The 27,980-nt window shown below is 40.3% G+C and overlaps 1 protein-coding gene across 3 annotated transcripts in view; it reads right to left on the bottom strand.

Moving 5' to 3' along the window:
* ROBO1 (roundabout guidance receptor 1) overlaps positions 1–23,610 on the bottom strand; it is a 690,041-nt gene extending 666,431 nt beyond the window's left edge. For all 3 annotated transcript variants that reach the window (XM_083855650.1, XM_083855654.1, XM_083855651.1), the window contains exon 1: positions 22,466–23,610. The gene's annotated coding sequence lies outside the window, so the exon portion shown is untranslated. The remainder of the gene's footprint in view (positions 1–22,465) is intronic.
* Between the last annotated feature and the right edge of the window lie 4,370 nt (positions 23,611–27,980).

Below are 27,980 nucleotides of genomic sequence, written 5' to 3'. Positions count from 1 at the left end.
AATTTTTTAAGGAAAACTTATTTCTCTCAAAAAGCTCTGAATAACCAACTTAGTGATACATTATTGGAACACACAATGGCATACGTCCACCATCACTTCCAGAAACTTCTCAGACAAAACCTAGTGTATTTTTATCTCGTGTTACCACCACTGAACATCTTGATCAAATTAAACATGAAATACAGCCCACGTGTACCTTATCTCCGTTACTCTAGTTCTGAGTCTCAGTTCCATAACCCACCTTTCCTCCTGAGAGGTATCCACTTAGGTCATGACTAGATAGAGATTAATTGGGGATTATTCTGAGGTTAATTCATTCAGAAGAGACCCCCAGATATTCAGCTTTATGATTCTGGCATGCCAAAGTTTACCTTTCTAAGTGGTCCGAATAGAAGACAGAACCAGAAGTTTTAATTTAACTCCATTTAAAGGATTCAAAGTCACAAACTGAAGTTTGTAAGCAGAATATACCCTATAAAGTTGTAATGAAGGAAACTGGTATCATGTCATCCTGAAATCTATGATTTGGACAAGAGAATGGAAGATTTAAAAAAAAAAAAAAAAAAAACAAAAAACCAGGAGGAAGAATTTCTTTCTCCTACTGTATCAGGGTAGTTTATTATCATTAGGCTGCTGCTGGCTGCTGATTATTCCTGCCAATACATGGCTGGTTTACCCCATATTCCTTTTTAACAATGTTTCATCCTTCTGGTCTGGTTTTCATTTACCCTATTAACAAGAACAGGAAAAGAAAACCAAACCCTAAACAAGTATATCTATACATTGGCTCAGAAAATAAACCAAAACAAATTCCATATAGAAAGTCATAACATTTTACTATTCTACTACCTCATAATACTGATTACAAAATGAGATGGAATGGCATATGTAAGTCACTAAAGTTGAATATATTTATGAACCTTGAGAAAGTAAAGTTGGTCGATAGCAGAGTCTTTTAGAAATCTTATTTTTGGAAAATATAGTGTAATTTCCATTTTAAATGGATACCTTATCCTGAACTGGACATCTAAGACTAGAGGAATATGTTCTCCTACAACTTTAATTAGAGAATCAGAAAAAGTAATGAGAAATCATTTTTTCCTACTGCAGGGTTCAGCTAAGTTACCCTTTACACAGATCAAGTTAAGTATGCAATCAGGTTTTTTCAGAATATGAGAGAGGCTGAATAATTTCATTTTAAGGATATAAGCAACAGTATAATTTATTAAAAGTTCAAATTTCAATGCTCCAGTGGCAGGCATTTGAAGGTTTGGTGTTGGAGCAGCTGGAATGTTTTACAGCAAGACTTTCATTCTCAATCCAAAAGGCATTGCTTTTGCTTCTGGTCAAAGGTGAATTTATTCCCTCTGCTAGCTCTGTCCTGGGGCTCTCCCTAGGCAAGGTCTGTCAACTGCTCCATGCTTCTGCCAAATTACGTGATGATTTTGTCATGTGGGCTAATATTCCCCAGTGATCCAGTTTTAATAAAATGCATAAAAAAGCGAAGCATTGCTGAACAGCATGGTAACCAAACCAAGTGCTTTAAAGAGAGGCATGGAAGAAGCACAGTTGGGTTTTAAAACTTGTACATGTGCAAATGTAAAAACCTTTCCCCACCTCAGAAAGGCTCTGCAAAGCAGTTACTGCAAAGAGCAACTCACATTTATAGGTAACTTTATAAATCTGTAATGTTTGTCACCATAATAATAGAAAATATAATTCATATTGGAATTTAATCTGTGGAGCAAGGGATTGAGCTCCATACGGGTGAATTTTAGGGCTCCAACAACATCCAGCTAGCTTTGCAGAATTGTACAGCAGCTTGAATAATAACCTGTTCAAGTGCTGGGATAAGGTTTTAAAAGACAGTGGCAGCAGCAGAGATGGCTCTGACCACAGAAGTGAGCTTCTGCTGAGGGATACAGATCATGCAGGATTTGTCACAGTCTAATATTATACAGCAATGAAGCTGTTATAACTGGCCATCTCACTGAATACATGTAAATACTTACTTTGTGCTGCACTATAGCAGTGACTGCTATGGTTGTGCAGGAACCATGTCTAATCCATCACACAGAATCCCAAATAACACACACAAAAATGAAAATAAAATAAAGAACATACAAAAATTCAAAGGCCATTTCTAGGTTAGCAGATGGTTTATAGATGGATAGTAGCAACCCTGGAGAGAGAAACAGTTGATGCTGACAACACGTGTCCATAATGTACACCTTTCAAGGCTTTTTATTTCAGATTAACTCCAGTCTGGCTCTCTGGCCTGAATGCCCATTTGCAGCTGGAGTGCATTAGTTACACTCCTGGAGTGTGCTAAATCTTCCAAATCTGAATCCTAGTTTCATCTGAAAGGAATCAAGTTGAGGCACTGCAAAAGCTCCCCATGACATGAACCAAAGCTCAATAAGAAAGAAAGAAAAATATGCACTTCAAAAGCTTGCTCTTGATTCAAGCTAGCACACTAACAAAGATGTGCCCTGAAAATACACATGCATAACTCAGCCCACACACATATGCATAGAAATACATATGTTTTGCCAGCTTAAAAACAAAACAAAGCAAAATGAAAACATTTCTAGCATAAATAAGTGGATATAATTTATCTGTTTTCCTTATGAGTTATTTTTCTTTACTACAAAGCAGCATAGCTCTATCAGGAATAATTTGCCCAGTATTTTTTTTTTTAACTTCAGTCTAATTAAATTTTAAAATCTTTTAATGAGTCTTATCATACAGCTTTTTTTTTTCCTCCATTAAAATTTGATCTCAGAATAGCAATCCAGTAATTTGAAACTAGTTAAAATTGTTAATTAGCACAGAATCTTGAATGCTGAATCTGATGCTGCACGTACTTGTAAAACAAATGTTGCGTGCTAAACAAGTTGGTATTCTGTAATAGCACACATTTTATCAGTGAAATTATCTGTGTACATTTAGCTTACAGTCTTGCCAAGTACACCAGTTGAGTTGTTTTGGCAATAACTTTCTCTTTGTAAGTAACAAGCATTTTTTTATTTCTAGGCAACAATGGGAAAAATAACTTTGAGTCTGATTCCACAACAATGAACTCAAAGATGCACATATGGAAATACTAATTTAGAAATCAGAAGGTACAGATGCACAAAACATTCAAGTACTACTGAAAAGACTGATAAACACAACTTCTTATTTATAAGGATAGGGCAAGAAGGGCTTGTGTATTTAGTCACTTAGACTACAATAGAGTTGGAAGACAGAATTTAGGGATATAAAGTGCCTGGTGTTCAATATTTCTGTATTGGTTTAGAAGACCCTTTGCTCATTACAATCAGTAAATATCTGGATTTCTTTCTTTTTTTTTAATATTGTGTGTATTTCTCATTTCCCACCAGTTTTCAATAAGCATCTAGAGCACTTACTAACTGAAAAATGTTCTCTTTTTAAGTGTGCGATGTTGCTCAGAGTTTTCCATTGCACAGCTTGGGAATACATCTCCTTTGCTTTATACCTGTGCACCCCAAACAGTATATGCTCAGTATACAGACTGTACACTGAAAAAAAGAAGTGTAATTGCACTGTGTTACAGTAGGCATTCCAGAAGGCACCTTCTTTAGCACATCACCACTTCCTATGGGAAGCAGCTCTGTTTATCCCTAAGGACCTCAACTGGGTGATGCAGAGTAGGACCACATCTTATTGGGATGTCTTCATTAAATGTACCAGAAAAATCAGGACCTGGCCACAAACTTTCTGCTACTCTGCTACTTTAAAATAGCTTGTGTTTCTGCTTGTATGCACAGGCTGTGTACTCCACAATAATATTTATGCTTGCATCCCATTTATATTACAGTAGCTGGATATTTTAGACACCTGGATGTTCTGATATTACGAAATCATTTGATGTTTATAGCAGTCAATGACATGTGGGATATGGTGATAGGGTGAGCACCAGCTTTAAGAAGCTCCTGTCCACAGTACAAGCCCACAAGTGTCTTCAGCTGACAGCATTGTCAGGAATGAAGGGAGTTACATTTAACATGGAAAATGTTTTCCATGAAGTCCTGAAAGGAGAATTATACTGAAAATGCATTTTTTATGTCTAGCACAGAAGCAGAACAACGACAAAAGCTAACATTTAAAATGCAAAGCAGCCAGCGCAGTGTGACACGGCGGCGTGAGATGTATCTCAAAGTCTTGGGGTTGACTAATTGAATTGCCATTGATAAGATGTCACTTAAAGAGACATCTCTGCAGTGAAACATGGCTTTGCTGTAAATGACCTGTCATTAGAGCCACGGGTAACGTCCGTGTCCAGACTGAAAAATATTGTAGCTCCCAGCAATATGCTCAGCGGGAATTAAAACAGCAAGAATGCAAAGAAGTCAGTGTACATGAACCCCCAGAGAATTATGCCTCAGGTGCTACCTTAATTTACTTGTTGGCATACATTAATTGAAAGCAATCAATAAGGCTGGTGGTACAACAGTGGCAATGCAAAAGAAGTAATCGATTGCCACCCTTACTCATTTGAAACTTGGAAAACAGGAATAATTTGGTCTAAGATTTTTCATTTCTGTCAATACAGATAATGGGATTACTTATTTATTTTCTATTCTTTCAGTACTAATTATAATAACTATGATGTCCTTCAACAGCCCTTGTGCAAACCCCAGTATTCTGATTAGCAGCTGTTAACTTGCATATGGGAGTGACTTCTTCCAACTGAAAAGTTAGAAATTACATGTTTTTGCCATTACAAATACTGCTAATCATCTTGTCACAACGAAAGCAATTATATATTTTCATAGCTATAAACTTGAATTCAATTTGATTTTTCCATTTATGGCATAGTAGCTTTTAAAATTTTTCATTCCCAAAGATAAATATATTCAAAGTAATTGTGTAAGAAGAGAAAGAGCTGCATTTTTGATTTATTTTTTGTGTTCATTTTCCTCTAATACATTTATTCTATATGCCCAGTGTTGACTGATATAACTTATAATTTAATTTTTAATGTAAGTTGCTGTGGCTTTTTTTTTCTATTGTTGATGTTTTATTTTTTACAATGTTTCTCTGAGCTCCAGCAGTCAGTTCTCAAGACCACACTGCCTAAAAACCAAAATAAATAGGCCCATTGCTTCCTGTGTTGCATTTATCAGCCTCTTTTCACAGAAACTGCTCATCCTTACTATTTGTCTGTTTGCAGAGAGATCAATGTAAATCAGCACACTGTTATTCACAACTGTTTTGCCCAAGGGATGGGAATTTATTTTGCAGTAAAAGTGGTGCCAGACACTTTCATTATGCTTTTGGTGGCTCTGAGTTTTCTCAAAATTTGCCCATGAATGAACAAAACCTAAAAATTTAACCTCTTCCAAACTTGTAACAGCATTACTTTCCTTCTGATCATGCTCAAAGGCATTTACTCCCCATAATAGTACCCAATTCAACCTCCAGACAAAGAATGGATCTGCAACTGCTGTCCCTGTGTTCTCTGAAGCCATGGATGCACAGGTTTGGGTAAGGTTTGATGATGGCAAGATGATTCAGTAAACATTGTTTGCTGTGGTTTTGGAGGGGGGCAGGCAAGACATGGAACATACTTAAAACAAACAAACAAACAAACAAACAAAAACAACAACAACAAAAAAAAACAACCAAAAAATCCCCCCAAATTAACCCATCCTGCCATTGGTGGGCAGAATGCTCATTAAGGGGTTGCCCACACCTGGCAGGTTTTCCCCACACTGATGTGTTCAGCTTGTAAGTGGTTTAACTGAACCATCCAACTGCAAGTTCCCTGTCCATGTATTTGTCTCCAAACTCTTGCTTAATTTGGTTCTAAAACATCACTTCTACAGGATTATTTTCTAGTGCAGGGTAATTGCTTCTTATTCTTGGAGAAAAAAAAAATACAACAAAACAAAATAATAGAAAAATACCACCCACAACTACTAACTTTTTTGTTAGACTGAAGATACCATAACCCTGCAGATGTTACTTTTACCAGAGACTGGGAATATTGGTGAATACTAGAAGTGTTGACAGTGAGGGCGGTGTTCCTCTTAGACAAGCCTGAAAGCAAAATAGCAATTAACATCCAACTGGAAACCCAATTTTCTGTGAACTCAACTAAGTTTACTGCAGGCCTTTAAAATCACCTCTTGACTGCTAATGTGGCAGAGATTTGTGAAACACTGAGAAACAGAGTCAAACTCAGGCCCTTTTCCACAGCAATGCTGTACAACAGTGTGGAGTTATGGATTATACATTTTTCAACAGTTCTCCAGCCAAAGGTTAATTCAATTCCCAGAAAGGAGAAAGTCCTGTCTGCCAATTAGTGTGTAATGTGTGAGACTGAAACCAAGTACTGAATCCCAGGTTGCTGCTTCAGGAATTCAGAGTTAGGCTGAAGCTCATTTTCCCTCTCATAGTCTCTAAATCTCATTCACGATTAACAATTTCTACAGTTTGAAGCTGTTTGAACTTTCCATTTTGAAGACTGAAAGTAAGAATATTGAAATCTCCTGTCATAAGAAGTTAGAATTGGAATATACAGACCATAATGATAGAAGTGGAAATAGATACTTCCATCTCAAAATTTATCGATTTTATTTAAACACTTGTAAATGAAAAAAGTTTTAAAGCAGGAAAAGGAAAAGAGTATTCTACATTAGACTGCTTGAAGTTTTTGCTGTTTACTTGCAGCTACAGTGTAGGATTCAGACACAGCTATTAAACAGGTCTATTAGAGTGAAAAAAAATCACCTTTATGTAATTTACACTACTCTTTTAAGATACTAACAGTGTATAATAAAAGGTAAATGCATACTAATTCTCCTTTCCTGCAATGTTAAAGGCTAAATATTTTGCATTTTCTACAGTCCTATATAGCTGGTCAAATCCAGACCTAAAATTATGTCATATCATTTTCTTTTATTTGAAGGGAGAGATTTAATAACTGCAATTGTGAGGGACAGAGCAACAGCCAATTTATGGATTTGTTTCCTGTCAGTAAATCTAGGGGATGTTCTTACATTTTCAGGAACTACTACTAATGGCAATCACACCCTATTTTCTCTGTTTTTCCCTGCCCTTCCTTCTCCTTTGCAAGTTGTGCCATCAGCTGCTTCTGAAAAAATGCCATAGGTTGTCCCTGTGGATGCCTGCAAGGAACAGCCTGTCCTGAGAAGGCTGTTCCCCCCTTCCTAAAGATTCATGTCCTCAATCTCTTCCTCAGCTCTATTGCAGCAGTGCTGGTTACACTTCATTTGCCTTCCAGTTCCAGTGGAATATTGTGCACATGAGCTCCACATTTCCCAATTTCCCACCAGCACATGCCTAAGTCATGCAGAGAGATAAAATAGGAAAGGATCTGGGACTGGTCTGGAGCAGCCTGCTTCTCCTCAGCCAGCCAAGAAATACACATTGCTCAGTGAGACCCACTGAACAGACAAATGGTGTGGCCATGTGGACCCACTTGGGTCTCTCTCTTCTCCTCTGCTACTTGTAGGAATTTGGATATCTTTGAGGCCTCAGACTCTCAAGCAAATTGAACTGCAGGGTCAGACAGCAGATTCTGGGGTTAGCTCTGAACACAGAGTGGCTGTCATTGTAATTGTGCACATTTCAGGCATGTGAGAAGAGGACAATGTAGAATCATCCCAATTTCAGGTGCTAGGTCCTAGCTCTGTTGGCCAACACCATGGTGAAACTCAGCCTGACAACCAGAGTGACTGAGTCCCCTCCTTTCAGACAAGTTTTATCTTAAAGTCTATCTCTGGCTTTATCAAACATGTTTTAAATAGAATATCTTTGCAAAGAAGTGAGCAGAATGTATCCTACTCTGAGCAGTTAAGTTTCCTAAGATAAGTAACGATGAAAGAACGGATTTCTTATCAAAAGGAGACAAGACGGACAGACAAGGGACAAAGGGATAATAATAATATTATTATTTAAAGGCTTACTGCGGCAGCACTTGTCCAAGTTAGGCTTGCTAAAACATCCCAACAAACAGCAGCTTTGTAAAGAGATGACAAAGGCCAGAATTTATACAGAGTGCTTCAGCTGCACTTTTTTCTTTGTCTTTTAAATTACAATAATTCACTTAAATTTCACTTGGGGTGGAAAAATATCCTACAAGCAAGTACAGTACACTGTAAGGACATATAATGCTTGAATATCCTCAACCCAGTTTCTCAAATCTACGTTCAAAGATCCACTTTTAAAGCATTGTATAAATGGCTTCACAATTTAATTAAAGGCTTATAAGCTTTATTGAATGAACTCTTCAGCATGCTCTGCTCACCAGCTTATGACTACAGAGACATTATTTAGGGAACATTAACCTCAATCTTTCCCTTGAATCAAAACTTATAATTTTAAACTTTTAAAGGCAACTTATCTTGCACATAAAATTACAAACAAAAAGCGGATTTCAAACATTGTATAAAATAAGTGCCTATCAATCTTCCCCACCAGACCTTCCACGCTTGTACTGTCTTAGCCTGCAGATCCAATTATCCTCCAACATTTGCTGCTCAACCACGCTGAGATTATTCACCAGCCCTCCAGTTAGACTGTAATAAGAGGTCTGTGGGTGCATTTACACTCAGAGAAATAAGGTATAAATGCTGGAATTGCCGTCACATCTCTTTGAGTTACATGCACAGCCATGAACTGTACAGCAATGAATCAGACTATTTACAGCTGCTTTATCCATTCATTTGCAAGATGTTTGGACTTGCTAATTCAAAAGAAAAAAAAGAAAATCTAGGTGCAGCATGCCTTTAAGATGATGCATCTCTTGACCTAAGAGCCTTACAAACAAAGTGCTAATATCCCATGGAAGATGTTTCCTCCTGTGCCCAGACAGCCAAAGCTCCAACATGGAGATGCAATTACCTTCTGTAAAGGCAATCTCAAGCCTTTACTATTTTTATTCTTTTTTTTAAGCTTTACATCTTAAGAAAGTAATTGTACACAGTGAAACCACATTGACCTCAAAGATTACTTTCTGCCCAAAATTTGGTGGACTTTCTGTCACTCAGCAAAAAAACATAACAGGTTAATGATAAAATGGTTTCTGATACTCCAGTCTTCATGGTGTTCTCTCACTGCAGGAGTTGTACATCGTGGCAAAACAAAAGCCCTCTGCCACAGGACATCAGGATACATTGCCAAAAATGTCAGAACCAGTTCTCAGCCCAAAGCTGTAACTGCTTGAGCTGCAGGAGTCATTTCATTAGCTGACAGTTGCAATAAGCTGTTCTTTCTCTGTGTGGAGAAGCTACTGGTGGGAGGTACAATTCACACAGGCAGCGTCCATAAATCATATACCACTTTAAGAAAAATATACTCACGGAAACATTCACAACCTAATACGCAGTACCTTTCCTATTTATTATCCTTGTGTTCTTAGTGCCTTCATTCCTTAACATTCTGTATTTCAAAAGCTCTCAGCAGACTTTAAAGACATGCACAAAGTTCAGGAAAATTCAAACATTTTGTTCCCATTTGTACAATTTTTGAGAATCTGGAGCCTTGGTGTTTCTTGATGACCTATCTCTAGTCAGGAAAACTGACCCAAGGAAAACAGAATTATGTTCTTTAGTTACCCGTTGAAACTATGATGCTGGTGGTTATTTACTGTGTTGCTGTTATGAATAAAATGGGCGGAGATAATATTAATCTCCTTAAAATGCCTTTATTAATCAGCTCTTACAATATTTGCTTGAGGGGTTTTTGGCTGCCCGTGTGCGCCGTGGAGGAGGAGGGTCTTTGTCAGCTCTGTTGCAGAGAGTTGAGCAGAGCTGGAGAACCCGCCCTCGCTGGGAGTAACCCCAGGGTTCTTAGTTTCTTTTGTTTTCTCCGGGGGTCTCATCTCTGGTTTGGTCTTTTTAACTTACAGCTAGTAAGAAAAACCGGAGAAATCAGCTCCTTTGATACTCCAGGGTCCACACGGCCTAGCATTGGTTTCTGTGCGTTTCAATTTTGCTTAGTTTTATTTTATAAAGGGTTTTTGGTGCTAAACGGGATCCCGTGATGCATTTCGAGGTCCTTTATTTGCATGCGGGGTCGGCCTGGGTGGCAGGGGCTGTGGGCTTTTATAGTATCCAATATGGCGTTTCGGAGGGGCTGGGCAGCACCAGGGCTGCTAGATGTGGCTGGCGTAGGTTCTCTCTTCTTGGAGCGGGGCGGTGGCCCGGGTGCGCTCGGGGACACGGCCCTGCGGGCCTGTGGACGCGCCATCCGGTGGCTGGCCGCGGGCGGGCTGAGCCACGTGCGGGCTTTGGGGCTTCTCTGCGACTGGGCTTAAGCCGGGCGGGCAGCAAGGCGGCTGGAGCCACGCCGGGGAGGAGGCTGCGGGGGTCCGGGATTCCTCGTGCTGGGCTTGGGGGAGCGCGGCCGGCCCCTCTTTCTCCTGCTCCGGCGGCGGCGGGGGTCGGGGCCGGACAGCCCTGCTCACTGGGGTCCCCGCTGTGGGCAGGGAGGAGCGGCCGGTTCTGTTCCCTCTCGCCTCAGGCCGCCGCTGCCGCGCTGCAGCACGGCGCCGGCGGGGACGAGCTCCGCCGCAGCGGTGTGCTCTGGGAGCGGGGTGGGGGGAGACTGGGGGGCGAGACTTTTCTCTCGGTCTTTGGCGGCGGCAGCGCCAGCTGCTCTGCTGGTCTCTCTCGCTCTGTCGTTGGGGGTGGGGGGGCCGCGGTGCCGGGCTTTTTACACAATAAACATTAATACACTTATTGTATGACAATTAAAGGTTTCAGTTTTCCGAATTTCGTTTTTTTCATTGCTATTAAGTAAGGTAACAAGAAATTGCAGCTGGAAATGTAATCAGCTGAAAAAGCCACTAAGACATTTCCAAACCACATGGTATTAATTAAATACAGTGTATCATTGAATAATTAACACACATGGACATTTCCAAGTCTTTGATTCTGTGATAACCTTTAGTCTCCTAAAAGTCTAAGGAAAGTTGTAGATGGATTTGAGTCATGAAGGAGGTGAGAAGAGGCTTCAGTGTCACAAAGGAGGGTTTGTCAGCCACTGCTGAGCCAGGCAAGGTCCTCAGACCTACCTCCTTAAATGGCTTCTTTATTATTCAAACACTTTTCATGGAAACCATTGAAACTTGCTGGCAGGTAATACTTTGGCTGAACACTCAGCTTTGTTTTGTTTCCTTAAATTCATGTTACATTCCCTACAGCAACCCAGAGAAGGTGTGTAATCTGCATTCTCACAGTGAATCCCCTCTATTCTTCACCAGTAGCTTATTGATACAGAAACAGAAACGCCCTATTTGAACAAAAATGACATTAACAGAAAGATAGGTTGTGTAATAATTGATATTGCATTTACTGCCCCTTTTATTTTTTTTAATCACATAACATTATATAAGCAATTAAACAGCTTGTAGTCTTGTTTGGGCATTTTGTTAGTTTTTCTTTTCTTTGTTCCTTTGTTTTTTTCTTTTGTTTTTGTTTGTTTGTTTGTTTGCTTTTTATTTGAAAAGGATTGATATGGGCATTTTCCTTCTGAGCTACAGTCATCCTACTTTAGATGATTAGTGCCAACCAATTAAAAAACTACTGCAGTTGAAGCAGATTCTTGGAGAGGGGTGTCACATCTCTGTGACAGACACATAATTAGCTGTCACATCCACAGGGTACTCCCGAGCACCAAGGAAAAACAACAAAGCAGAACAAAACAGGCACCTTCCTCCTGCACTCCAGCAGTGGTTGTAACCAGCAGGTGCTCCAGGTGGAGCAGCATCTGACTTGTCTTAGCTGCCTGTGGGAGCAGTTCTTACCCATTCAGTTTTCTGAGCCAGTTTAAGAAGTCACAGAGAAGAAGCAAAATTCGCTGTCAGGGTTATGTATTTCCATTCCTTTTCTCCAGAATTACTGATGAGAAGAGTATATGTTCCACTAGAGGGAGGAGCAGGCTCAGGAACTGCATTTCCAACTAATATCCCAGTGCCACCTACACTAAGAGATTTATTCCTACATGAGGAATGGTCTGTTGTCAGAAAGTGTTGAAAGGGGACGACTGGAATAGCAGGTTTTGTAAAAAAATAAAAGAAAAGAGAAAAGGGAAGAATCTCGCTTGAGGTATATTTGGATTTCTTGTTTTGTCCCTGTTTATCCTGAAAAGGGGATGTGGTTTTAGTCAAAAATAACTTCTTTCATCATATATATATAGGTTTCTAGACCTATAAATGTTTTTCTTTGACATAGATAGAGTCACTTGGAGCAGAGGAGCAATTTGTAGCTTCTCTCCTTTCTTGTAAAGGGCTTCATGTAGATATTAACTTTCATGTGTTCTGTTGTATTGCTTCTTGTTGCTAAGATTTGGTAGCAAGGTATTGTCTTCATCTGAAAACTGGTATATTTAAGAATTTTATAAGTTATTCAGACCTTTTAAGTATGAAAAAATTAAAACTAATTCTGGTGGGTTTTCCCTGAAATATAGTTGAGATAGAACAGACCTAGAGGTTTCCAAAATTCACTTTTTCCCCAAAGAAGGCTCAAGAAATGCAAAGCTCTTACAATGTCAGAGATTCTATCTGTTCACCTGCGTATAACCATATGGCAAATCACTGTCATGAAAAGATTAAAGTCACTCACTACAGAAACTATTTTTAGTGACTTTGGCTGGGACAAGTCCCATGACTCTTTAGTGCAGCACAAGGAGACAAAGGAACAGCTGTATCTTATGCAGACAAGCAAGTCTACAAGGAGACATGGCTGCAGTCCAACCTATCCATCTCACCTGCCAGAGAAGAGCTCTAGCAGAACAGGAGGACATTCATGGAGGAGCTGGAACCTGCCACACTTTCCTCTCCTCCTCCTCCCACTCTGAAACACTGCTCAGAGTGATGAACAATTACTTCTTCAGGGCACTTTGTGATGCCATCCATGCAGTATACACAACATTAAGCAGGTTTCTGTCTTCTGGGTGGGTTTGACCAGCAGCTCTCACATTTGACTCTATCACTCATTACTGAGACAAACAAACAAACAAACAAACAAACAAACAAACAAACCCCCCTCTGTGTTGTGCAATCCATCTAGACATGACTCCAACCTAGAGTGCTGTATTCAGAGAGGAAGGTGCATTTCAATGTGTTCTTGAAGTCCCCAGTGAATAGGTTTCAGAGTGCTTTAGGACACACCCCTAGAAGATCTTGTCTCTTGCACAGGTTTTACTGCATTTTGCATTCCACCAGGCCAGGAAGAAACATTATCTACAGAGCTTGGAAAATGCTGTTTTACCCTGGACTAAAAACATTAAACTCCCTGGATATTAAGACAGAAGCCTTGAACTTGATGGGATGCAAAGAGCAGGGTCAACATGTTTCTGGCAGCCCCAGCAGGAAATAGGCTGCATGATTTTATATTGCCTAGTGTTTTCTAAATATTTAGTCTCTCATGCTTCTCATTACTGTAGCTCAGCCAAGAATCAATGAAAATCTGAGTAACTGAGGTCCGCTGAAATTCTCCTGCCTTCCCAGAGATGTGTGAGGGTTTGAACCATTATCCAAAGCAACATGTTATATTATGGTCAGAATAAAACCAGAAAGAGCTTTAGAATCATCCATGATCATCTCAGCAGAAAAGGGCAGAACTGTCTTGTACTAAAAAAAAAAAATGTCTAGTGGTTGTCTTATTACAGGTTATTCCTGACAGCAGGATAAGAAGACGTGTGTAGTCTGAGATTAGAAATGCATTGCAGAGTCATATAGAGGTCAGTGAGGAGAAATTTGCATTATTTTTCTATTCCCGAAGTCTATAGATTTCCCCTCTGACTGTCTCCATCTGTGATGATAAGCAGATGAGCAGAAAAGCTGTAGGATTCACACTTGGCTCCTGTTGTCAGAAAGAAACATTCCGAATAATATTTTCCACCCACGATTGGGCTCTCCCTGGATCAATGGGAGGTTATGGCCACTGCCTCTTTTGATCTCTGCTGATTAGCACAGGACTTGTGTCTCATTAGTCACAGTGGGGTGATGCTGGGCACACAGGGCACTGTTGCAACAGCAGATTATCAGCCATGCAGCCTTACAGAAAGCATCACAATAAAATGGATGTGTTTTGCTTTGCAGTGTTCTGCATACCTTGACACAGATCGAGATGGGTTTCACCCCATTTCATCTCTTAAAGTGCTGCCCATTGCTGGGAGTGGCATGAAGTGAAATTGTTCCATTGGCACCAATCAATGGGAATAGGTATTGTACTTGCACTTAAAAGTTATTTATCAAGTGAAGCAAACACATACCCATTAAGAAATCTCCTAAAATAGCAAGGGTGGTAACCATTAGCAAAAAAAGGAGCCAATTTGAGCCTATAGGCATTTTTTTAACATATAAATACCTGTGACCTCAAATAATAAACCAGAGAGTTACCCTAATGAGAGTAGAAATCTATTCTAGCAGCTATAGGATAATCTCTCCTGAAAAACAGCCTGCAATAAACAATATTCAAAATACATGTTTTTACAGAAATACAGTTGTGAACTAAGTTGCCATTGTGAATGGGCTATTGCATATTTGCACACTGGCTCTGTCATACACGACATTAATGGAAGTATATTGAGAGAGGATAAAGAAATCATTCAGATCACCTACTCCAAATTTCTCCTAGCAGGGATTTTGGGACTTATTTCTTATTTGGGAAAAAAAAAAGTTCACAGTCAGCATCGTTGCTCATATTATGGCTATAAAGTGACAAATTAAAAAACAAAAGAATTTTTAAATTGCAATTTACATGCAAATACAAGCAAAACCACTTTAACTACACAAGTTACTAATAGAAACAGAACACTTCTCTGCAATCAAGTTTGAGTATGGCAAGACCTGAAAATGCCCATCCTTCTCAGCCATTTATGCTTACTACATTTTAATATTTGTTACTGGAACTTTTAAGATAAGAAAACTTCACTATCTCAAAACATGTGCAAGAGTTAAACTTTGTATCTTACACATTACATGTACATTTCAAGATTGAAAGCTCTGTACTTCTCAAGTTGAACAGTTATGGATAGAACCCTGTGCATTTGATTAAAGTATGGTTCTGATCTTTTTCAACTGAGATAATGCTTCAAGGTAGAGAAATGCCTCTTATCCTGCACATTGTTGAGGAATTAGAAAATTAAAATTCTTGTTTGGGTAACGTGTTGAACACAAATTATGTAATAATCTTCATTCAACCATAGCTGTGAAATTACAGAAAATGTACTCTTTTCTCCTTAGAAAAGAAGAAAACTGCCTCTTGGTTCTGCTTGCCATCTAGTCATTAGATATTTATTTGGTGGTGCTCTCTTTACTGTGGCTGTTTTCTGATATGAGGTTCACTAATACACTCTGGCTCTGGGTTACCCTAAAACACCCTTCAGCAAAGAGAGATAAATTTAACTTGCAGTGTCAAATCTCCATGCAAGATGAAGAATATTTGGACCTCATAATTCCTTTTGCCATACTTTCCATTCTCTCATTCCTCTCGTATTTCACTCAGAGGAAGTGTTCCTATCTTTACATAACAGAACAGAGATAGTTCAAAAGAGTGCCTTGCTTTCATCCATGTACAGCACACCCAATCTGAAAGTTATTTGAAACAGTTTCTTCAGCGCTTCATTTTTAAGCCATGGGCAGTTAAACTTGATAACCATACCCTGATATGGGAAACAGTGACACTGTTTGAATTCCCTTAGACCTTATGGATGCAATGTTCTCAAGAACAGCTTTTTTTCTTCTTTTGAAAAATATTCAGAAGGGTTATTAGCCAAAAATACTTAGCTGCATCAGGGGCTTCTCTGGGGACTGAAGTTGGCTTTATTACATTCAAATATTTCAGTTAGAATTGTCTGCAGTCCTGTCTGCCTGCAGACAATTTGTTTAATTTTCCTGTTCAATTTTTTAACACAGAAAGGATTTCTTGTTTCAGTCGTCAGCTATAAAAACTCCAACATGGGTTCAAAGAGTCAAGCTATATCCTTAAATTCATTTATCACTAATAAAATTCTTTACACAGCTAGGGTGGATTTGAGACATAAACTTGCAGAGTAATTTATCTGACTCACAATTACCACTGGTGATAAAGGAGAGTGAAATAAAAACATTTGACTTTCACATATCATGTTGGGTGTGGCAGGAATTGCAGTTACAAGAAGTTTAGTAAGTTGGAGAGTTTTATAAGGAATCAAAATGAGTTTGCAACTCTTTTGTCCAGCTGTTCTTAGTAAAACCCTAAAATATTTGCATTCTTGGAACAAAGGCAAGTTACAAACACTGTTGCAATTTGTTTAGATTTCCATATTTGCCCTGGGCAGCACCATATGCAATGAATCTCCTCCTGTAGTTGGGTAATTTGTTCTTACCTATATATTGGTTTGGAGGATCACATTACCTTTCATCTTTAGGGGAATTTTCAGTGCTTTCTATCACTAGTTTATTTTGAGTGTTGAAGTGTTAATGAAGACTTGAAAAAAGTTCCTTAAGCCTTGGAGTCTTTTTAGAATGTACTGCAGAACACTAAAAAGTGTGATTTAAGCCACACAAAACATTTGCTCACAGCAAGTGACAAAATGACAATGACAAAATTTCTTCCCTTACCTTTCTACAGTTACTTTTAGAAAGAAAAGAGCTAGAAGAACAACAACAAAGCAATTAAATAAAGCAAACCAAGTGTTTAATTGACAATTGTGTCTGAGGTCAAATAGGCACATAAAATAGTAGAAGCATCAAGGAGTGATGTATTAGATGACACAATCAGATAGGATTCTTTTTGAATATGTAGTCACCTCTATAGCCAACTTATGGCAAGTGAATTCTATTTTAACAGATGAGTCAAATTATTTCTTATGCCCTGTTATGCCTGTTCTTAAGCAGAACAGACTTAATTGCTATGGAGAATAACAAAGATGCACACTTAAGTTTATTTTTCATGCCTCCACATTTCTTCTCCCACTCAGAGCTCTGAGAGGGAAATCCAGAGTTTATGACAAATGATTTCCCCTAAACTGAAGAAAATTATACAGAAAAAGCCACTTTCTAATTGCTATTTAGGGTGTTTATTTTCTTAGCCTGAAAATTTCTCCAGAGAGATGGGGATGATGCAGAACTTCCTCAGGAAGGGAACTTAGATCAACCTCACAGAATCAGGATGAAAGGGCTTTTGAATTCAATGCCACACCTTGGTTGAAGGAATCCCTTTGCTCTGAGCCAGGTGAAGATCCAGGCAGCATGAACTATAACAAGAACCATGGCAGCTACTGTACCTCAAAAGACTGAGAAAGAGAAGGAACGATACATTGGGAAGGAATTGCTTCATATGGAAGTAAGGGACCTCAATTCCAGCTCTTGCCAGGTCTCATGACTCTGTTTTAGGTCTCTGTTACCGCCTTGGCCCTAGCAAATTATTCAGTGTTATGGTTCAAGCAAGATTAAAGGAGGATGGACAAGGAACATCTTCCATCTCTATTGTCCCAGGCTGCAAGGAGAAAAAGATGACACTTGGGGCCCAAACAGCACATAAGAAAAGTCTGAAGCTCAGAAACTCCAGCACTTGCCTGAAGACAAGACTTTCTGGGCTCTGGCTCCTACTCTCCATAGATTAATTTTCAACATTATAACCACAGAGTATTTGTCAGAAACCAGTTGTATTACAAAGTGAGACCAAAACTAGCTGTATTTCCCCTCAGCTGGGGACAGCCAGTAGGTTACCAACTCACACTACTGTTGCCTGCAATATCATTTTCTCCTGCCACATTCATATTGTTGTTAAAAGGATCAAACCAACTTACTCCTCTTACTGAGGAGCAAGAGACAAGCTGAGTTTGGAAAGAAGACAAATACACTCAATGTGTTTGCTAGTGACAAAGGAAAATGCTGAAGGACACCTGGGGAAATAAATTTACTCCATGAGAACATGACTTGGCAGAGCTGGGGAACAGATCTGGCAATGGCTAAGAAGAGATGGATGATACAGCACTGGAAACAGACAAAAATGCCCCTATGGAAGTCACACAGAGATGACCAGGGAAGGCAGGATGATGATCCGCACTTGGATCTCACCATGGGCAAGGACAGATTAATGAATGGAGAAGTTTGAAGGACAGAGTTAATTGAAGCAAAGGATTGATGTGTTTGGACAGACTATAAATTGGCAATGGTGAGACACAACTGATGGGGCTGATGATTAGAAGAAGGATAGGGAATTAAAGATTTATGGACTGAGCAGTTTAGACAGATAGAGTACTACAGGTGAATCACAGGATGTTTTAAATATCTTGTAGATTGGAAGAAAAATTTCATTGTATCTCCCTGCATGCTAGGGGAGGATTACTTGAGTCTTGTGAAATATAATTTGCTGTTTAACCTACATGCTTAAGTATAGATCCTTGTTTTACACTTCTTTCAAGGGTTTCAGGGTTATTCATCTTCCCTGTTGTTTCTACTGGGTTTTTTTAAGTCTATAATGTACTTTCTAGGGAGCACACACGATGATTGTCTAAGTATTTCTGTTATGTGATGGACCATTTGATGAATGTAGAAATTTGAAATTGTCTAAACTTTCCTTGAAGAGACTCTTCCATATAATACAGATAAATATGTGTGCAAATCCACTCAGATTGCTTGAGTTATCATGTTATGAATCATGAAAAGAGGTGTAAGAAACATTAGGCCATAAGTTCCTCTTCAACCTGGAATCAAGGGCTGTGAACTATTTTCACAGGGCTTGACTAATGCAAAATAAAATAAAGCGTTGACACAAAGTGCTACCCAGAAACTTTAGCAGTGATATGCAATTATTCCATTATTTTCCTTAATAGAAGAAATGAAAATATGTAAAGTTCCTGATCTTGTATGTTAACAAAGGCATAGTTAAGGAAGTAACAAGGTTGTACAGAAATACATTAGTACAAGGGCATACACTATATATGTCAAAAATATATAATTTGCATTTTAAGACACAGAAAAGAGGCATCTGGAAAAGACACACAGATGGAAAAGGAGAAGTTTAGGCCCACTATCTAAATCTCCACCTCATTCTTTCACAAGCACAGGTCTGCAGCCTCAAGTGGATTCACACATCACACACAAAACTTCTGTCACCTGCTACCTGAGAGTCCAGGTCTGGTTCTAAAGCAAAGCAGCATGAGGTTGCTACATGTTTCTGAGGACACAGAACACACTCAAAAGGGCAGATGCAAAATTCGGGCAAAAAATCACAGTGTCCTAATAATTGTCATGTTTTTACCTAAAGACTCATTTTCTTGACACCTTATTCCACCATAGAAGCAGCCCAGCCCATGGAATTGCTCTCAAATAAAAGGTCTAGAAAATACAAATCTCTTCCTTTCTCCCATCATTCTTTTTCCTTTCTTTCTCCTTAGTTTACACACTTACCTGTTAACTCATAGAAGTTTGCTAAATTATGCCACAGCAAGCAAGTCAGGGAATCCCAGACATCAAGAGGGGTGGAACTGAATACCAATGAGGGGGAGTGACTCAGGTGCAGGGGGGCTGGACTTTACCAAACAGGGGAAAAGGGGTGTGGATGATACCCGAGGCCTCTCTGGCCATCTGGCAGAGCCATCAAGATGCTTGGGAGTGTCCACAGATAACATACAAAGTTAGGCAATAACCTAGGCCAGGGCTATCGGAGACGTAATAGGGAAGGCCCAGCCCTATTGTGTGACTTAACAGGAATGAAACCTCACAAAACTTTAATAAAATTTATACCAAAATTAAAAAACTTAATTCCACACCACTACAAGACAGAAGAAGACAAACTTGTCAAGTCCCAGCTCTACTTAATACTTTACACACGGGTAAAGCCTATTGCATCTGCTTATCCATATACATTGAAATTTCCTATGCTTTCCTAGGAAAAAAATGATAAAAATCTGAGTTTAGTTATAAAATTATAAAAATGAATAAAAATTATAAATATGAATAACATATTTATCTCCATTGCTTAGATTGAAGTTTGGTTATGCACCTATGCCTTGAAAAGTTACTGGAAGAAAATACTTTTTATGTATAAGGTCCAGGTGGATTATGCTGCTTATTGTGGTCCAAACCCAGTTGTACCAGAGACAATATGGAAAGTCCACAAAGTGGGGGAAAAGAAAAAAAAGCTCCAAACAAAAGAAATAAAGAAAAGCAACAGAACTCAAATAAGCTTCTCTCTTTTAAAAATCCTATTGGCATGTCTTTGTCATCTTGCAGATGCTTCATTGTAAAACTGGTTGAGTCCTCCTCATTTTTCCACCATCCAACTGGTCAATACTCAATACTGAGGATTCAATATTACCAAGGAAAGCAAGAGGAAAGGGCTGAAATTTCGTTTCACTGACTAAAAAGTCAATCAACAATCACCAGGCTGAGCTGTTCCACACTTCCACAATGGCATCCTTTGTTTTTATGAGGATTCTTATGGAAATCAGTGCAGCTTCTAGACAAGTGTCAGCCATGGTACCAGAAATGCTTGCATAAATCCGTTATTGCAGAGGGTTGGGACAAAATTGCTGAACAATTTGCAGAAGTTTAGCTGCGTTTGCTGGAAGACTGAAAAGCAATAAATTACTCTGAGAAGCATTAGAATCATTTTACTAGCTTTCTGCCTTCTTTCTTTGCTCCTAATCACCAAAAGCTGGTTCTCTTTCCACACTCCTACAGCCTCCTCATGCCAGTGTTGAAATGCCCCTGGAATGTGCAGCAGTGCAAGATGTAAGGAGAAGACACACATGCAGAGAAATAGAAAATGAGTTAAGAAAAGCAGCACGTAGTCAAAGTCAGATGTGATCTTTGGAGATTAGGTTACTAGTCCATAATACAACAGGACATTCTGAACCTGTTTTGTCCCCAAACTGCATACAGCAAAGGCTGCTTTTTCCTTTAGTGAAGAGGGTGAACTTCAGCTTAATAAGAAACCTTCCCAAATGCCACTTCTTGCCTATCAGTTGGATCTCAACATGTATCCACACGCAATGCTCTGTTAGAGAACTCTTCCTTCTACCCGCGGGTGTGTGAAACACGGGGATGACACAAAATGTTTTTTCCCTCAAAAGAGAAAACCAAAAAGCCTCTAAAGGTCTTCAATGTTCTCAGCAAAACCAGCAACTTAAAAATATTTACTTTTATAACTAAAATGTGAAATTGAAATGCAAAACATCTTAACTCCATTTAAAGCCATTTTTGAGCCATCAATCATTAAATTAACCCTAAAACATCCCAATGAACACGAAGAAAAGAAACAACAACAACAAAAAAATTGGATTCTGATCTTGTTATGGGTAGAGTTAATTGCATCCTGAATTTCGCGTGTGTGTTTTGCACTTCTCTCTCCTTATGTCTATTCATTTTTTTAATGCCTTCACACTCAGGTGCGGCATCATCCCTGCTGCCAACCCTTCCCGAAGGAGAGCGGCTCTTGGTCCATCCATCCATCCCCCCCCGTGGCAGAGCGGCGCAGGGACCGAGGGAGGCTGGCCCAGAGTTCCCTCCAGCGGCGGCGAGGGCGCGGTACCCCGGGCTGAGCATCCTCCGGCAGGGCGATGCCCCGCGGGGCGGGGGCGACGCGGGTCTGCGGCACTGCAGCTGCTGCAGCCCAGCCGGAGACGACCTCCCTCCTTCTCCTCCTCCTTTTTCTCCTTCTCCGCCTCCCCCCGCCCCGCTGCGCCGCGCCGGGGCCGCTCCATTGTGCGGGAGGCGGCGGCGCTCCCGCGGGATGCGCATCCCAAACCCTCCGAGCCCCCGCCGCAGCGCCCCCGCGTAGGGAGAGAGGCTCCCCCGCCCAGGGCCGGCTGTCACATCCCCTCCGCCGCTGCGCTTTCCATTTCTAGATGCTCACACACCTACACATATGTATAGACACACCAACAAATATATATACACACTTTTTCCCCCCCGTCCCGCGGAATTCCGCCCCGCGGGAATGCCCGGGGCTGGCGGAGGGCGCTTCCCCCGCAGCGCTGCTGCTCCTCGGCGGCGGCAGAAGGGAAAGGTTACCGCCAGCGCGGCGAAAACAAAGCCGGGCTGCTCTGCTGCTCGCCCCGGCTGCGAGGGGAGAGCCGGCAGAAGTTGCGGTGCGGATCCCCGGCCCCGCTCCGCCCCTCCCCGCGCCGGCGGGACAGACGGACAGGGCAGCCCGAGGTGACCGGGGGCGGCGGGCACGGCCAGGGATGCCGCCCCGCAGCGCCCAAACTTCTTTGTTAATCACAGCCGAGCCTCGGAGCGGCGAGAGGAGCCGGGGGAGCACCCGCACAGCCCCCGGCAACTTTTCCCGGCGAGGCGCAGCCGCCTCTCCCCGCGCAGAGAAACTTGTTGGAGCGCCAACCCAGCGCGGCATCCCCGCTCCCGCGGGGACCTCTCCCGGCGCCTCGGGAAAGTGTCGCCTCCCCGGGCCGGCTGCCGGTGCCCGGATCCCGTCCCTGAGCCCGCCACTGGCGGAGTTGGGGGACTCACCCTGCGGGATCAGGCGGCTCTCAGCAAACTAGCGGCTCCATCATCCTCATCCAGACACTCCTTCCCAACTTTCCGCGCATAGGGCGAGGACAGAGCTCCGTGTATTTATATGGAGAGGGAGAGCGAGGGTGAGAGAGAGAGAGAGAGGAAGCGCGCTGAAGTCGACAAGCTGCTCAGCAGACTTTTGAATAAAGGGGGGATGAAACCGGATTCTTCCCCAGTATCAGGATGCTGGGGAAAAAAAAAATGATAAAAAAAATCAAATCCTTCTCCGGAAAGGGATTGTTTCGGCCCCGTTCCCCGCGCTGCTGTCGGGGCGCGGAGCGGGAGGCATCGCACACAAATAGAGCCCGGCAGCGGCCGCGATTGGCGGCGGCGGCGCCCCCCGGGTCCTACAGCCCCGGCACCGCCGGGCGGCCACAAAGCGAGAGCGGCGGCGGCTCCGGGGCGGGCACGGGCTGCGCGGGGGCGAGTCCCGCCTAATTGAGCCCTTACCTCGCCCACTGGCAGCCGTGCCGCAATCCTCCGGCGGGGAGAGGCACGTTCTGCAAGGATGGCATGCCATCTCCCCTTCTCTCACCGCTCTTGTGCCGTGGGGTAGGAGAAATGTGTCTGATTTTTTTTTTTTTTTTTTTTTAATAGGGCTTTATTTATCCGCAGCCTTTTTTTTTTTTTTTTTTTTTTTTTTCTTTTTTTCTTTTTTTCTTTCTTTTTTTTTTTTTTTCCTTCTGCGCTGTCACAATTATCTGTCACGTTCCCTAATAATTATGTAGTTACTTCAGTAATCAATTATTCATCGAATTCCACTTACCTATGCTTTTTTTTTTGCTTTTTCAACTTACGGTTTTCCAAGGGCATATCTGCCCCTCTGCGCAAAGAGAGTAAACAAACATTCCTTAAAATTAAGCAACTTATTCCTGATTAAAAGAGAATAAAAATAAAAAAAACTAGGTAAGTTTTCTTCATTACAGAATGCAAAGGCAGACAATTTAAATTAAATTAAATTAAATATATTTAAATTATGGTCCATTTTTGGATGAAAGGACTAGAGAAAATACTCCATTTGAAAATCCAGGCAGGGAAAAGACCAACAAACAGATGCAGCATTTATGTATCAACTGCTGCATGGAGGGTAAATGTGAGATAATGACAACATAGGTCACCATAATGAGAAATGGAAGCAACGTAAGCACTTACATGTGCAGGAGTATCACACACAGCTAAACTTCTATTACTGCCTGTAGATAATAGACTTTATGTTATAATTATACATTTAGATAATAATCATTAATAAGCTCAAAACTATGTATGTAGTGAAGCCTTTTAAATAGTGTATGAAGATTATCTGGGAATAAATTCTGCAATATATTGCAAATCATGATGCAGTTGAAAGTCTAAATATGCCCCTTGTCCTACATAGGAGAATGGAAATCAGAGACAAGGGGACAAGAGGTCCAGTGTGTAAGGTGCTGTTTACATGGCAAGGTCCTTACACAGTCCAGTTAATATAGATATTACAACTATTATTGACAAGTCATACACAGAGCAAAAGGCTATTGGCCACTACCCCATCATTTCACCAGTTATACACATAGAAAGAGACAAGATAAAGGATGGAGGAAAATCGAATGTTTAAACAACTCTTGGACTCTAAGGATCACTCTTTGAATGAAGTATTCTGTACACCTTGGAGCAGAGCAACAGAGAGGGCAGGAGGGAATCAGCATTTTCTGCCTCAGTAGGCTCTGATGAGAGAAATGCTGACTAGTATGGGATCACAATCAGTTCTTCAGTGCTGCACTTCAGATCTACCTCACACCTTGCATCTTTAAGTACTGGCATCTTGTTGCAAGAAGCCTCCAACACTCTGTTCTTTGAATTCTGTTGCTGTTCTGCTTTGGCTACTTAATCTTTTAGATGGATGCTACAAACAAGTAGTATTTCTGTTGTCAGAGGAGGTGTATTAGAACAATTAATAAACAACTTCTATGAATACACATCTGCAGTTATCACTGCAGCTACACATACATTTTTTTTTTCTTGCTAAACAGAGAAAATTTAAGTTTCAGTTCAATTACTTTGAAAGCAGCTGCCCATTGCACTAGTTGTACAGGAAGATGTTGTAGTTGTTTGCAGTTTTGACCAAATACTGTTTCACTGTTTTGTTCTCTTTAGCTCTGCTTGGCACAAATTGTGTTTACCTGAGAGTTCAGGATATGCCTCTCATAGTTTATTACTCCTGTTACACTTGCCATCATCACCTTAAGGAGATTTCTGATTAACATCAGTTTAAAAGATAACAGGGTCTGTGCTATTGTATTTAACAAAGTAATGTGAAATCATTGGCAGATTTGAAAAAAAGAGTGCATTAGTATAAGTGTGGATGAAGGAGGCAATAACCAACGCTATCACAATTAAGAAATTGCCCTGTGAAAGAGAGAAATTACTATGCCCATTGTAGAGCCTGCAGAGATTAATGGAATATGGCTGTGAAACTGTTTTAATAGATAAATTGGGTGGGTGGTTAAACATCTGAGCGAAGATGATTACTTTGTAGTGAAACAAAACAAAGAAGAATAAATCACAAAGCTGCTCTATTACCACAATTAAAATGCAATTGCTTGATCAATTATCACTCCAGCTAATAGCTTCATGGAAGACAAGCAAATAAATAAAACATTATGCTAACCAAAGCTCTTTGAAACATAATAATAATACCTGTGCACTTACATGTTCCTTGTTTGCATTCATTTATGTCTAGTACATGTATATTGCATTACATGACATAAGCAAGGCTGTATATAATGTGTTTAGGTATTCTTTTGTAGTTTAAGAGTAAACATCAATGATACATAACCATAATAATGCATGAAGTGGGTAAATATCCAACACACATTTAGGTAACTGCCACATTTCAATATTTCCTAGGTCTCTGAGAATTTTCTTGTTTTACAGATGTACCAGCCAAAGGAGGTTCGGGAGAATTTCCCTTCGGAACAGTTTCCAAGGTCAGCATTTGTGATGACACGTGTTGGTTTCCAGCTTGCCCTTGGAAAATGCCTGCAGTTGATGTGGACATGGGGAGGCAGTAAAGCAAACTGTGACTGTCATATATCAGCATTACATTTTTATATCTGGGAATCAGCAAAGCATGCACCCTTGTACAGGGAGGTAAGTGGTAACATGTATGTTTGCATGAAATAGAGCCCAGGGTACAAAGGGAAATAACTGGCACAGAATGAGCACCGTGTGATCCAAACCTGATCCAAAGCCAATGGCAACGACCAGATTTGTCCCCCTGACCCAAGGTCCTGTTCAAATATAATACTTGATTTCTCCCTAGAAGCATTCATATAATATAGTTTAAATACATAGAGATCAAACATTTTGTAATGATTATTTAGCATGCGGGGAAAAAAAAAGTGTCTATCTACTGATTAACAGCAACACAGATTGTGTCAGAATTTGAGTAATATATGAGAAGAGGATTCTCAGGTATAAAACTGCAAGTAAATGACAAGTAGTTCCTAGGTTAAATTGCAGAGAGTTATGTCTCGGGTTTCTTTTTAACATTTTAATGCTTTGTCTTGTGCAAAAAGATTACACGTATTTCGCAAACTTGTTTTGCCTTTCCCAGGGCAAGAATAATCAGAAAACATATAAGGCATATGGACACACATATTGAAAATACATAAGTATTGCTGGAGTGTACTAATGAAAGAGCAGAATTTGTGCTCTCCCTAAAGCCATAAGAGACTTCACCAGATGCCTTGTGCTTTGTTTTTGCCCACAGTATAGGTGACATCCCCATTAAATCCTTTCACCTCTGGTCTTACAGTTAATTTTTATTCCTGTTTGTCTGTGTTCAGTAGTTTATTTGGAGAAAAGTCTGAAAGACGCCTGCCATCTCATCCCTTCTGACTAAAACAGTTTGAGAAATGGGGGCTCCTTCCTTTTGACTTTCCCATGCATAAAGACAAGACATGCCTCCTGACTAACAGAAGGAATCTACTGATGAAGGCAGAAATTCAATGTAGGGAAATTTAGCAAGAAGAACTGTAGAATGATCTCTGAAGAACAGCATTTGAGGGTGAAACTGGGTTTTGAAGTTCTCTTAGAATTCTGGGCTGGACCTTTTTCAAGTGCCCTGTATTACCCAACATCAAGTACATCTAGTGATGAAAGTGTAGGAAGGAAGGAAAGAGAGTGGAGAAAAGAAAATTTAGAATGACTAGAATGAGATTTCAAAAAGGAATTGAATAGCATCAGAGAATCAGAAAATCAAAGAACCAGAGAATCAGAGGATCTGAGAATCAGAGAATGGTTTAGGTTGGAAGGGGTGATGAAAATTATCTCTTTCCTACCCTTTGCCATGGGCAGGGACAATTTCCACTATTCCAGGTCGCTCAAAGGCTCATCCAACCTGGCCTTGAACACTTCCAGGGATGGGGCATCCCCAGCTTCTCTGGGCAACCTGTGCCAGTGCCTCACCACCCTCCCAGGGAAGAATTTCTCCCTAATTACAAATCAAAGCCAACTATCAGCTTAAAACTATTCTCCCTTGTAAACTCACTACATGTACAAACATACATACAAAAATTACACTGTATTGGACAGAGACTTTGGTCTATAACTAAGAGCAGACAATAATAAAAATAAGCTTTCTTACAACATTTTGGGAGCGTGAGGGCTTTTTGCTCCTATTTATTTTATTTTTTTTTAATGTGAAGGAGAAATGAACAGTTTGGATGTTTTCTGCTGTAGTTCTGTATTATTATCTATTGAGATATATTGTGAAATTGGATGACTGATCATTGGAAAGTCATCCAATATGCTACATGTTTAGTGTTTTTTCAGAATTAAAAATATATACATATATATATATATATATATATGTAAAACGAAGACAAAGCCATAAGCTGCAGTGGTGCATAAAGTCTGAAGGTTAAAGTGAGCTTGAAGTAAATGTGAAAAATAGGAAAGCTATGTATATACACTTAGTGAGGGCTGCAGGGAAAAGATAGTGTCAGGAAAAAGCTAAATGAGTAAGTACATTCCAAAAACTGTAGGAGAGGAAAAAAAAAACCTTTAAAACTGTTTATCAGAGGAAAGTGAAGTGTCAGGGAGAAACTAATTGTGGCTATTGCCAAATGAAGAGGAAAATAAAGACTGAAGAAAATTGATTCAGACACTGGTGTCTTTAATTTTCTACATTCTTTTTCCTGCTGATAAAGAAATCCAAAAGGTCATTCTGAAAATAGTTTTGACGGCACTTCTACCAAAAATTTAAAAAGCATGCCTAAAAAAATTAGATCTGTGGGAGATATCAGTTCTAGATTATATCACATTTCATTTTAAGAGTAAACATAGAAAGATACAATAACGTGACTCACTGATGCAGCTGAGTTTGATTGAGTTTGTCTCATTCACATCCATAGACCATGACAGCTTCAGCAACATGAAAACTTGCATTTTGGTTTGAAACATGAACTTGGAAAAGTGCTTCTTCAGTCAT

Source organism: Zosterops lateralis, assembly GCF_965231275.1.
Source record: "Zosterops lateralis genome assembly, chromosome: 2".
NCBI lineage: Eukaryota > Metazoa > Chordata > Aves > Passeriformes > Zosteropidae > Zosterops > Zosterops lateralis.
This window is presented reverse-complemented; position numbering and strand designations above follow the sequence as displayed.